Source organism: Chiloscyllium punctatum, chromosome 14, assembly GCF_047496795.1.
Source record: "Chiloscyllium punctatum isolate Juve2018m chromosome 14, sChiPun1.3, whole genome shotgun sequence".
Lineage (NCBI taxonomy): Eukaryota > Metazoa > Chordata > Chondrichthyes > Orectolobiformes > Hemiscylliidae > Chiloscyllium > Chiloscyllium punctatum.
In genome coordinates, this window is record NC_092752.1 from 28,155,273 (window position 1) to 28,166,147 (window position 10,875).

General features: G+C 41.1%; 1 protein-coding gene across 1 annotated transcript in view; it reads right to left on the bottom strand.

Annotated features, from left to right (window-relative positions):
- Window positions 1–7,574, bottom strand: part of LOC140485677 (ETS-related transcription factor Elf-2-like) — a 176,042-nt gene extending 168,468 nt beyond the window's left edge. The window contains exon 1 of the mRNA XM_072584084.1: window positions 7,552–7,574. The gene's annotated coding sequence lies outside the window, so the exon portion shown is untranslated. The remainder of the gene's footprint in view (window positions 1–7,551) is intronic.
- Window positions 7,575–10,875: the final 3,301 nt, after the last annotated feature.

The window sequence follows — 10,875 nt, forward strand, 5'->3', positions numbered from 1 at the left end:
TAAGTTACATGTCACATAAACGTTGAAATGTTGTAATGCCAACACCAAGCTCAAAATCTCCTTCTCAACCGTCGAATATTTGTACTGATGAATGTTCGATTTCCTGGAGAAATACCCGATAGGTCTTTCTATCTTCTTATCTTCCTGTAAGAGTACAGCACCAACACTCATATCACTTGCATCAATAGCCACCTTGAATGGCTTTATGTAATTAGATGTGGCTAATACTGGTGGTTAACAGTTTTCACACTGTCAAATGCCGACTGATAGTCCACTGTCCCCTGAAACCTCTTGCCTTTCTTAAGTAATTCAGTGAGTGGGGCAGCCACACGCCTAAAGCTCAGTATGATTTTTCAATAAAATCCATTCAATTCCAGGAATCATAGTACTGCTCTTTTTGCGATGATATGGGAAACTCTCCAGTAATCTTTGTTTTTGCATTCTGTGGGGCCATTTGACAATGTTCAACGATATGGCCCAGGAAGGTGACTTGGGCTTTGGCAAATTCACTGTTAGCCAGTTTTATCACCAAGCCTGTCTTCCGAAGTCGATTGAACAAGCCTGATAAATGCTGTAAGTGTTCCTTCCATGTGTGACTAAAAACCACCAGGTCATGTGTGTATACTTGGGTAGTCTGGCAATGACCTTATTGGTTAGTCTCTGTAATGTGGCTGGCACATTTTTCATACAAATGGCATGACTTTAAACTGATGTAGTGCATTCAGCGTTACAAAAGTCAAAATTGCCTTCACTCTTTCAGACAAAGGTACCTGCCAATGTCCTCTGAGCAAGTCCAACTTGATTATGGTGTCTTGGAGCATGCGTTCAATCTCCTTTTGAACCTGTGCCAACTTTCGAGGGTTCTGCCTGTAAGGATGTTGCTTAACTGGAACAGCATCTCCTATATTTACATCATGGGCAGTGGGCAAGTTCCCTGCTGTAAACTATGTTAACCGATCTGAGGTCTGGACACTGGGAATTCAAAATAATCAGATTAGATTAGATTCCCTGCAGTATGGAAACAGGCCCCTCAGCCTAACAAGTCCACACCAACCCTCTGAAGATTAACCCATCCAGACCCATTGCCCTACCCTATATCCCCCTCTGATGAGATGGGCAACACGATGGGCAATTTAGCATGGCTAATTCACTTGACCTGCACATCTTTTGGACGGTAGGCAGAAACCCACGCAGACACAGGGAAAATGTGCAAACTCCACACAGACAGATGCCGACAGATTTGAATTCGGGTCCCTGGTGCTGTGAGGTAGCGCTGAGCCACCATGCCGCCCAAATATAATAGCTAACTGACAAAAGGTTCAGGGTGGTATCAGGGACTAGATCTCAACTCCAGGAAGGAAGCTTCTTACCCTCGAAGAACTGTCAGTGAGCAGTTCACTTCAGACGGTGACCCCAGCGATCCAACCCGACTCCGCCAAGCTGTGGGATCGTGTTCAAACACCCACCGGGAATCGGTGAGCGGCAAAAACAGCCTCTTTATTCGGCCATCCCAACACAGGTTCGAGGCGGCTCAGAATCTCTCAATACAGTTCTGACAAGAGCCCTTTATACACAATTCTGACATTGTTAAAGTTCCATTCTATAGTGGACAGAGGTTTGAAGAGCTTCAGTCCTGGGAGACGGGAGATGGGTTAAAATGTGTGCTGAGTGCTGGCTGTTACTCCTGATGTGATGAAGGGTGTCTGTCTGGTTCGCTCACATAATCAAGAAGTGACAGTCCCTTTGTCTTTTAAGTGTTAGTGAAAATGCTAGGCCTATACACTCTAAATAAATTAGAAATTGTTATAAAAGAATAAAGAACGTTAAACTGATTGCTGCTGCTGTGTGGTGAGATTTATTTGCTGGTGTGAGTTTCAATCATTCATGAAAGCATTGTTTTTGTTAGTTTCTTGAAGTGGTAATGGCCCAGGTAAAAGGTATTTAACAGGGACTTATTCGGGTCCAGGAGCTGGTGGGTAAGGGCTAATTAATATTAGAATGTTTCATGGAGACTTGATGGGAATAGTATTGTTCTGTTTGTTGATAACGTGTGGAAATGCAGTACTGGAATTGAAAGGAATATTTTTAACTTCGGCAACTACAGCACCGTAGTTTTATGAATGGATGGATGAAACCATGTTATAGTAAATAGTGGGTTAATAAGGGGTTATGAATGAATGAACGGGAACCCGATATTAATGAATATAGTGAGTGAGTTAATGAAGATAGCCTATAACACAATATCTCATACCACAATATCTCACATGACCAATATCACATTCTCCTCTTGCTTTCCTTCTCTGTCAAAGTACCTTTTGAGCATATTCACATGACACACGCTGTGAGATTTCTGTCTGTCTGGAGTCTTTTTCAACTAGTGCATATCAATCAATTTCCTTTTGACTTGATAAGGTCCACTAAACCTTGCTTTTAAAGGTTCACCTATCACTGGAAGTAACACTAACACCTTATTTCCAAGAGCAAAATTGTGAGTTTTTGATTTCTTGTCTGCTTCCTGTTTCATTGTAAGCTGTGATACTTTCAAATGCTGTCTAACCAATTCTCCCACTCTATTTAATCATTCCCAAACATTTGACACAGTCCAAACATGTGGTCTCTGAATTCTGATTTAACAATTTCTCCTTCATCAATTTGAATGGTCCTATCACTTCATGCCTAAAAACTAATTCAAACAGACTGAACTTAGTCGATTCATTTAGTGCATCTCTAATCGCAAAAAGTACAAATGGAATTCCCTTATCCCAATCATCTGGATAGTCTTGACTATAAGCTCTCAACATGGTCTTTAATGTCTGATGTCACCTTTCTAGTGCTCCCTGCAACTCTGGATGGTATGCAGTAGATCTGATTTGTTTTATTCCTAAACTGTCCATAACTTCCTTAAGTAATTTTGATGTGAAGTTTGACCCTTGATCAGATTGTATCTATGTCGGTAGTCTGTATCAAGTGAAAAATTCGAGCAATTCCTCTAATATTCTTTAGCTGGGATATTGCGTAATGGAATGGTTTCTGGAAATCTCGTCAACACAACCATTATTGTTAACAAATCTGATTCCCCTTTTATATTTTAGGTAGGGATCCTACACAATCAATTAAGACTCTGGTAAAAGGTTCCTCAGATGCAAGAATAGGCATTAAAGGTTTGGGTTTTATTACTGCCTGTGGTTTTCCAATTACCTGACATATATGGCTTGTCTGGGGAGGAGAAAGTGAGGACTGCAGATGCTGGAGATCAGAGCTGAAAATGCGTTGCTGGAAAAGCGCAGCAGGTCAGGCAGCATCCAAGGAACAGGAGAATCGACGTTTTGGGCATCAGCCCTTCTTCAGGAAGGCTTGTCTGTCAAAACTCAACTACATCCTTGTGCAATTCAGGCTAGTAAAAATGTTTTTGTATTTTAGGTGAGTTTTTCTCACTCCTAAATGAGCCCTTACTGATAGCTCATGCACCACTGTCAACACTTCCTTTCCACACCCCACTGGCAATATGATTTGATGAACTTCTGCCCACTTCTCATCTGCCTGAATATGTGATGGTCTCCATTTCCTCAAAAAGGCAGCCTTTTTGAGATAGTAACATTCAGGGATACATTCAGATTCTTTCTCTGTGTATACCTTTTGATGCACTTGCTTTACATTTTCATCTTTCTGCTATAACTGTTAATTTATCTGAGCTAAAGATGTCTACTGTGTCATCTATCTGCTCCTGGTTTGTGTTAATCATTTGTTCAAGCAGGGTCTCTGCCAATTCCACTTCAACTTTCTTTTCTGTACTCTTTGATCTCCCCGTTTCAACTGGTGACTTTGTGACCTTGTTACCACACAGTCATGAAAAGTCCCAGGATATGTGTCTTTCAGTAGTTCAGTTGCCTGAGTTTCCACTGGCTTTTCCACAACAGTGGGCAGCATTCTTACTTGCCAGCTATATCACTGGCAAGGACAAATTGTAGGTCCTGGAGGTGAGAGTTTGTACAGCACTCCTATCACAATTTCTCCACTCTTCACTGGACACGCTAACCTCACACTACATAATTGAGCGCTTCTTGTCTTACTGTGAATTCCCATTACTAGTACCTTTATTGGCAATAGTCATCAGAGATACACATTTCCTCATCTTTCAACATCACAGATTGAGAGAATGCTCTGTCTCTTAATATTGTAACCTCTTTACCTGCTGCCCCTGGTCTATGCGAGTAAACTTTACCTTCACAGGTACATGGTTTAAGAAGACCTGGCACTTCCTCCTTAACCAATCTCCGTCGGGACCATGCATTCAGGTGCACCTTTCTAGCCTCCATTGTGCTTTCCGTTACCACTCCAACAAAATTCACTGGTTTATCCTATTTTCCTACATCTGGCTTCCCAGTGCTTTTCCTAACCTACCAACACTGTGATTTCATGTGGCCTATTTTATTGCAGTGAAAACACTGGAGCTTTTTAACTTCTATTTCCCCTTCAAAGGTTTCCTTTTCCCCTGTGGTAAGTTATCTTTATGACCGAGGTCTACCTTTCCCTTTCCACGCCAGGATTTCTCTTTTTCCCCCATTTCTGTCCCTCACGGATTGAAATTGACTTCAGAAGCCAAACTTTGATTTATGGACCAATTCATAACCATCAGCCATTTCAGCTGCTAATCTTGCTGTTTTAACTCTCTGCTCTTCCACATGATTTCTCACTACTTAAGGAAGTGAATTTTTGAACACCTCCAAAATAATCGTCTCCCTAAGAGTGTCATAGGTTTGCTGTCTTTTCAATACCCTTATTCACCTATCAAAATTACTTTGTTTGATCCTTTCAAACTCAGTGTAGGTTTGTCCAGGGTCCCTCCTTAGATTCCTGAAACATTGTCTGCAGGCTTCTGGCACAAGCTCATATGCACCTAAGCTGGCTTTCTTCAGATCCTCATACGGCCCAGATACCTCCTCGATAGTATTGCGAATATCTCACTAGCTCTACCTACAAACTTTGTTTAAATCAACAAACCCACATGGTCGCTGACAACCACATTTGTTCAGCCACCTTTTCAAATGAGATGAAAAAGGCTTGCACATTCTTCTCATCAAATTTAGGTAATGTTTGAATATATTTAAACAGTTTCACACTAGGCCTTTGGCTACCATGGGTTTGCTCATCTTCATTCTCTTCCTCACTAAGCTTACCTTTGGACTTCATCTCCATCCTTTTAAGCTGACTTTCCTGTGTAAATGAGAGAAAGTGAGCACTGCAGATGCTGGAGATCAGAGTTGAAGAGTGTGGTGCTGGAAAAGCACAGTCGGTCAGGCAGCATCTGAGGAGCAGGAGAATTGACCTTTCAAGCATAAGCCCTTCATCAGGACTCCTGAGGAAGGGCTAATGCCTGAAAGATCGATTCTCCTGCTCCTCAGATGCTGCCTGATCGACTCTTCTTTTACAGCACCACACTTCTTTCTTGTCTAAGTGCCAATTTCTGAAGTTCAAACTCCTCTTTCTTCCTTTCCTCCCTTTTTCTTTTTCTCTCTTCTCTCTCTTTCCTTTTGTTTTGCTAAAGCACTTCATTCTTTTTCTCTTTTCTCTTCTTTTAGTTGTAATTCAATGTGTTTCATTTCTGTTGCCCTTTCCTTGTCTTTTGCATTTAACTCAAGTTGCTTCATTTTCAATTGAATTTTAGCCATCCCTAAAGATTCTGATGGTGTTTCCGGTAAATGTAAATGCTGAGCTATTGCTGTAATTATCTCTCCTTTCCTCACGGAAGGAGGTAGCTCCAACTCCAGCTTGTCTGGTAATTCCAGCAGCTTAGCCTTAATCACTTTTTGCAAAACCCCCAAGGACATTTCTTCCACCTCCAGAAAACTCTTGGTGACTGAAAGAGCCCTTGCTATCCCAAGCACTGTTTAAATCAATCAAATGCAACACCTGGAACAAAAGACACTAACATCTACCACTCACTGCCTTCAAGTCCAACAACCTGAATCCCAAATCAGAACTATAGACCATATCCCGGACAAGCTTCCAATCTGTTATGGACCAGGCCAGACCCCCTCAAAACATTTCAAGAAGGTAGCCCAGACCCTAACTTTGCTAATTGTTTTAAGCTGATGTAGAGTGGATATTCAGGGGGGATGCAACTAGCCAAACCACTTAGTTTAAAATAAAACAGTATTTATTTACAAGATTACTGGATGAAACACTGACAAAAGAGAACACAATACAGAATAACTTAACCTATCCAAAAACCCAACAGATTATCCCAACATAATGATACTGTTCCCAATACTTGCAACAATCCCCATAAACATGCCTTGGCGCCAAAGGGAAAGTAAGACACAGGTTCTTTCTGGTGAGAAGTCAGAAAGACATCTGCTTGGACCTGTATCTGCGGGTCCAGCAGCTTTTTTTTCACTACTGCTAAAAACCTAACCAAACCAGAGAAAAGCTGAGCTGGGAGAACTGGCCACTCCCCTTTCATTGTACAAGTTTTATTTCAAAAACTTGAAAGCCTGTTGCTTGAGGCAGTATCTGTTAACTATAATCAAACTGTCCCTAAAACCCTTCAATTTAGACTTTTCAGAGTCTGTGTCTTTTACGACCTCTGTGAAAAAAATCACCAAGGACAACATTAACTTGTTAAAGGATCACCTTAGTCACATGGCCTCCTTGTATAGGGCTCCTTTAATACTTTCAGATTCTGTGATTCCAACTTTACAATTCCTCATTGCAGTTATATTGCTGTATAAAGCTGACACAAATTCCAAGACATTTCTGAAGGACATTACTATATCTGATTGGCCAAATCTGTGCGTTGATTTCATCCTAGAGGGGGAAGTTGGATTGACATATTCTGGGTCCTTTTATGATAGGGGGTAGAAGTGATTGAAATAGATTTTCTTGTTTATGGATAGGATGATAATCTATTGGGGATGTTGTCAGCTTATTTTCAAACACATCCTTTTTTTCTATGCAATAAAGGTGGATAATAACAGATAAGGAGTCAAAGGTTAGGCAGCAAAATGTACTGGCATCTCAATGCTATGTGCCTTTATTCCTCTACCATCCTCTACCCGAATTGTTGTCAGTCACTATACCTATCAACCACCACAAGAAAATTCAGCAGTCAGTATTAGTAACCTGTTTGGACATGGAAAATATTACAGTAGCAATACGGTTACATAGTGGTTGTGTAACTGAACTAGTAACCCTAAGGTTCCAACCAATGATTTGGGGAGAAAAATTAAAATTTCGTTGGAGATCTTACACTCATTAATTAATTAAACACAAAATATAAAGTTCATATCCATAATATTGACCATGAAACTACAAGATTGTTGTAAAAACCCATCTGCTCCACTTTTGAAGGAAGGAATCTAACAACCTTGTTGGTCTGGTTTATATGTGACTCTAGACCCACAGCAATGCAATTGACTCTGAACTGCCTTCTGAAGTGGCCAAGAAAGCCTTTCAGTTTTATCCAAGAATTTTCAAAGGCATTTAAAAACGGACAATTAACACTGATCTTACAATTGGCATTTACATCCCATGAATTAATTGAAAAAATACCTGCCATCTTCTCGCTGTCTGTACACATTTTCCAGATAGAAACTGAGAATGTGTCTCTTCCTAATTTGGAGTTGATGTTATTCAGTTCCAAAACGTAGTTTCACATACAGAATAGATGATGCATTGGCTTTATTGTACATATTCCTGTGTGAACCAACCTGATAAAACAATGGCTGAAATTTTTCAATCAGTATCAAAAACCATTATTTCCAATCCAGTGACAAAAAAAGACATTTATGTTTTCTTAAGCTTGGCCTAAAATTTCCTGGTCGGGAGCCTTGTGTTCTAAAGCAGCAGAGACAAAACCAGAAATGCACACAGCCAGCAGAGAAGTGAATCTCCATGGAAACCACATTCCCTTTTCAGCAGGAAGTGCCATATTCTGTGGTTTAACTGTAGCCTCTGGGAAAAGGTTATAATGTGAGGAAAATGTAGTGTTAAGACAGTAAGTGATTCGGTATTGGGAGCTGTTTTGAAGAGGGGTCAGTATGTGAGGAGATAGTATGTGAGGTAGGTGAAGACGTTAGGATGCTGGGTAAATGACAGGTTAGGTTGCCAATTGTGTGAGGAAGTCAGGGTAACAAGTGGGTGTTGTAGGAGTTGTGTGTCAAGGGAGTGGATGAGTGCTTATGATAATCTAGGGGGCAGGTCAGAGGTGGTGTTAGATGTAGCAGTATTGAGTGTGGTTGTCAGGTCAGTGAGGCAGAGGAAAAGAGATTATGGCCAACAGGAAAGGACAAAGGGATATTGGGCCTGGTAGGGTCAAATCAGGGAATATGGAGAGTGTTGAGTTGGAAACATTGGATCTGATGGAATTGGGATTCGAGGGAATCTAGTCATGATGGTTTGTGGGATCTGACAGGGCTGGACCTATTACTGTTTGTTATCTATATCAATGATTTGGATGAGAACATACAAGGCATGATCAGTAAGTTTGCTGATGACATTAAAATAGGTGGTATCAAAAACAGTGAGGAAGGTATCAGAAATTGCAACTGGATCTTGATCAGTGCAGAAGTGGGCCGAGAAATGGCAAATGCAGTTTAATATAGGTAAGTGTGAGACCTTGCATTTTGGAAAGTCAAATCAAGATAGGAGTTTCATGGTGAATGGTAGGGCCTTAAAGAATGTAGTGGAACAGCAGGATCTTGGAGTTCGGGTTCACAGTTCTTTGAAAGTAGAGTCACAGGTAAACAGGGCAGTGAAGAAAGCTTTTGGCACACTGGCCTTCATCAGTCAGGGCACTGAGTATCAAAGTTGGGAAGTTATGTTGTAGTTATATAGGACTTTGTTGTAGGAATGATGTTATTAAACTGGAAAGAAGAAATTTACAAAGATGTTGCCTGGAGTCTGAGTTTTAGGGAGAGGTTGGACAAGATAGAAGATTTTTCTTTAGAGTGTAGGAGACTGAGGGGGGATGTTATAGAGGTAGATAAGATCATGAAAGGCATGGATATGGTGAATGCACTCAGTCTTTTTTCAAGTGTTGGGGAATCAAGAATAAGAGGGCATCAGTTAAAGATAAACGGGAAAAGAATAAAAGAGAACCTGAGGGGCACAGGGTGGGACACAAATGGAATGAGCTGCCAGTGGAAGTGGTTGAGGTGGGGACATTAACAACATTTAAAAAGCATTTGGACAAATACATTGATAGGAAAGGATTAAAAGAATGTGTGCCAAGTGCAGGGAAATGGGGTTAGCAGTGATGGACATTTTGGTCAGCATGGACCAGTTTGGGCCAAGCGGCCTGTCTCCATGCTGTAGGACTCTATGACAGGGAATGGGGTGCTTGCCAGGTCCTGCATGGCTGGATTGTGGGAAGGAGATTTTAAGCCTGGAATTCAGCTTTAATAGTTACCAGGTGTTAGAAAAGCTTTTAAATCCTGCAATTTCTCCTGAATAACTATTAAGCTTAACTGAGTCAGAACTCACTGCAGTCTCTGACTCAATCTCAGAATCGGGGCTACTTCAGAACAGTTCCAGATGCTGGGTAATTGCCCAAGGAAATTTCAACTTCCTGGACAATTCCCCAGAGTCATCTGCATCGAGGTTTCTGAATGGTCTCAACACATAATTCCAATGTATATTATTGCGACAGCTGTCTCCCCATCAGAATTGCTGGGCAATTGTGTGAGACACCCGTGGGATGATAATGGTCTTTTTAAAGAATCTGTCCATCAGTCACAATGCAATCCTGGGACAGTTAAACTTAAATTTCTAAATTGCATAAATTTTATTTTAAAAGTGTTAAAACTAAATTGATTTGCATTACATTTACAGACATAGACGTTGTCATAGGTTATAATGAGCAATATTTGCAATACATTCCTCACAGTAACTCAACACTGAAATGCATTTGCTAATATCTATTTTTAATAAGACCATAAGAATTAGGAGTGGAAGTAAGGCCATTTGGCCCATCAAGTCCACTCTGCCATTTAATCATGGATGATGGGCATTTTAACGCCACTTACCAGCACTCTCCACATTCCTTGTGAGATTAATCATTTATCAATCTCTGCTTTGAAGACATTTAATTCCCAGCCTCCACTGTGCTCTGTGGCAGTGAATTCCACAGGCCCACCACTCTCTGGCTGAAGAAATGTTTCCTCATTTCCAGTTTAAATTGACCCCCTCTAACTCTAAGGCTGTGCCCACGAGCCCTAGTATCCCCACCTGATGGAAACAATTTCCCGGCGTCTACCCTTTCTAAGCCGTGCATTATCGTGTAAGTTTCTATTAGATCTCCCCTCAACCATTAAAAACTCTTATGAAAACAATCCCAGGATCCTCAGCTGTTCATCGTTTGTTAGGCCTACCATTCCAGGGATCATCCGTGTGAATCTCCACTGGACACACTCCAGTGCCAGTATGTCCTTCCTGAGGTATGGGGCCCAAAACTGGACACAGTATTCTAAATGGGGCCTAACCAGAGCTTTATAAAGTCTCAGTCGCACATCGCTGGTTTTACATTCCAACCCTCTTGAAATAAATGACAACATTACATTTGCTTTCTTAACCATAGACTCAACCCGCAAGACAATCTTTAGAGAATCCGGTACTAGCGCTCCCAGATCCCTTTGTACTTTGGCTTTATGAGTTTTGTCACCGTTGATAAAATAGTCCATGCCTGTGTTCATTTTTTTCCAAAGTGCAAGACCTCACATTTGCTTACATTGAATTTCATCAGCCATTTCCTAGACTACTCTCCTAAACTGTCTAAATCTTTTTTGCAGCCTCCCCACCTCCTCAGAACTACCTGCCTGTCCACTTAACTTTGTATCATTGGTGAACTTCGCCAGAATGCCCCCAGTCTCTTCATCC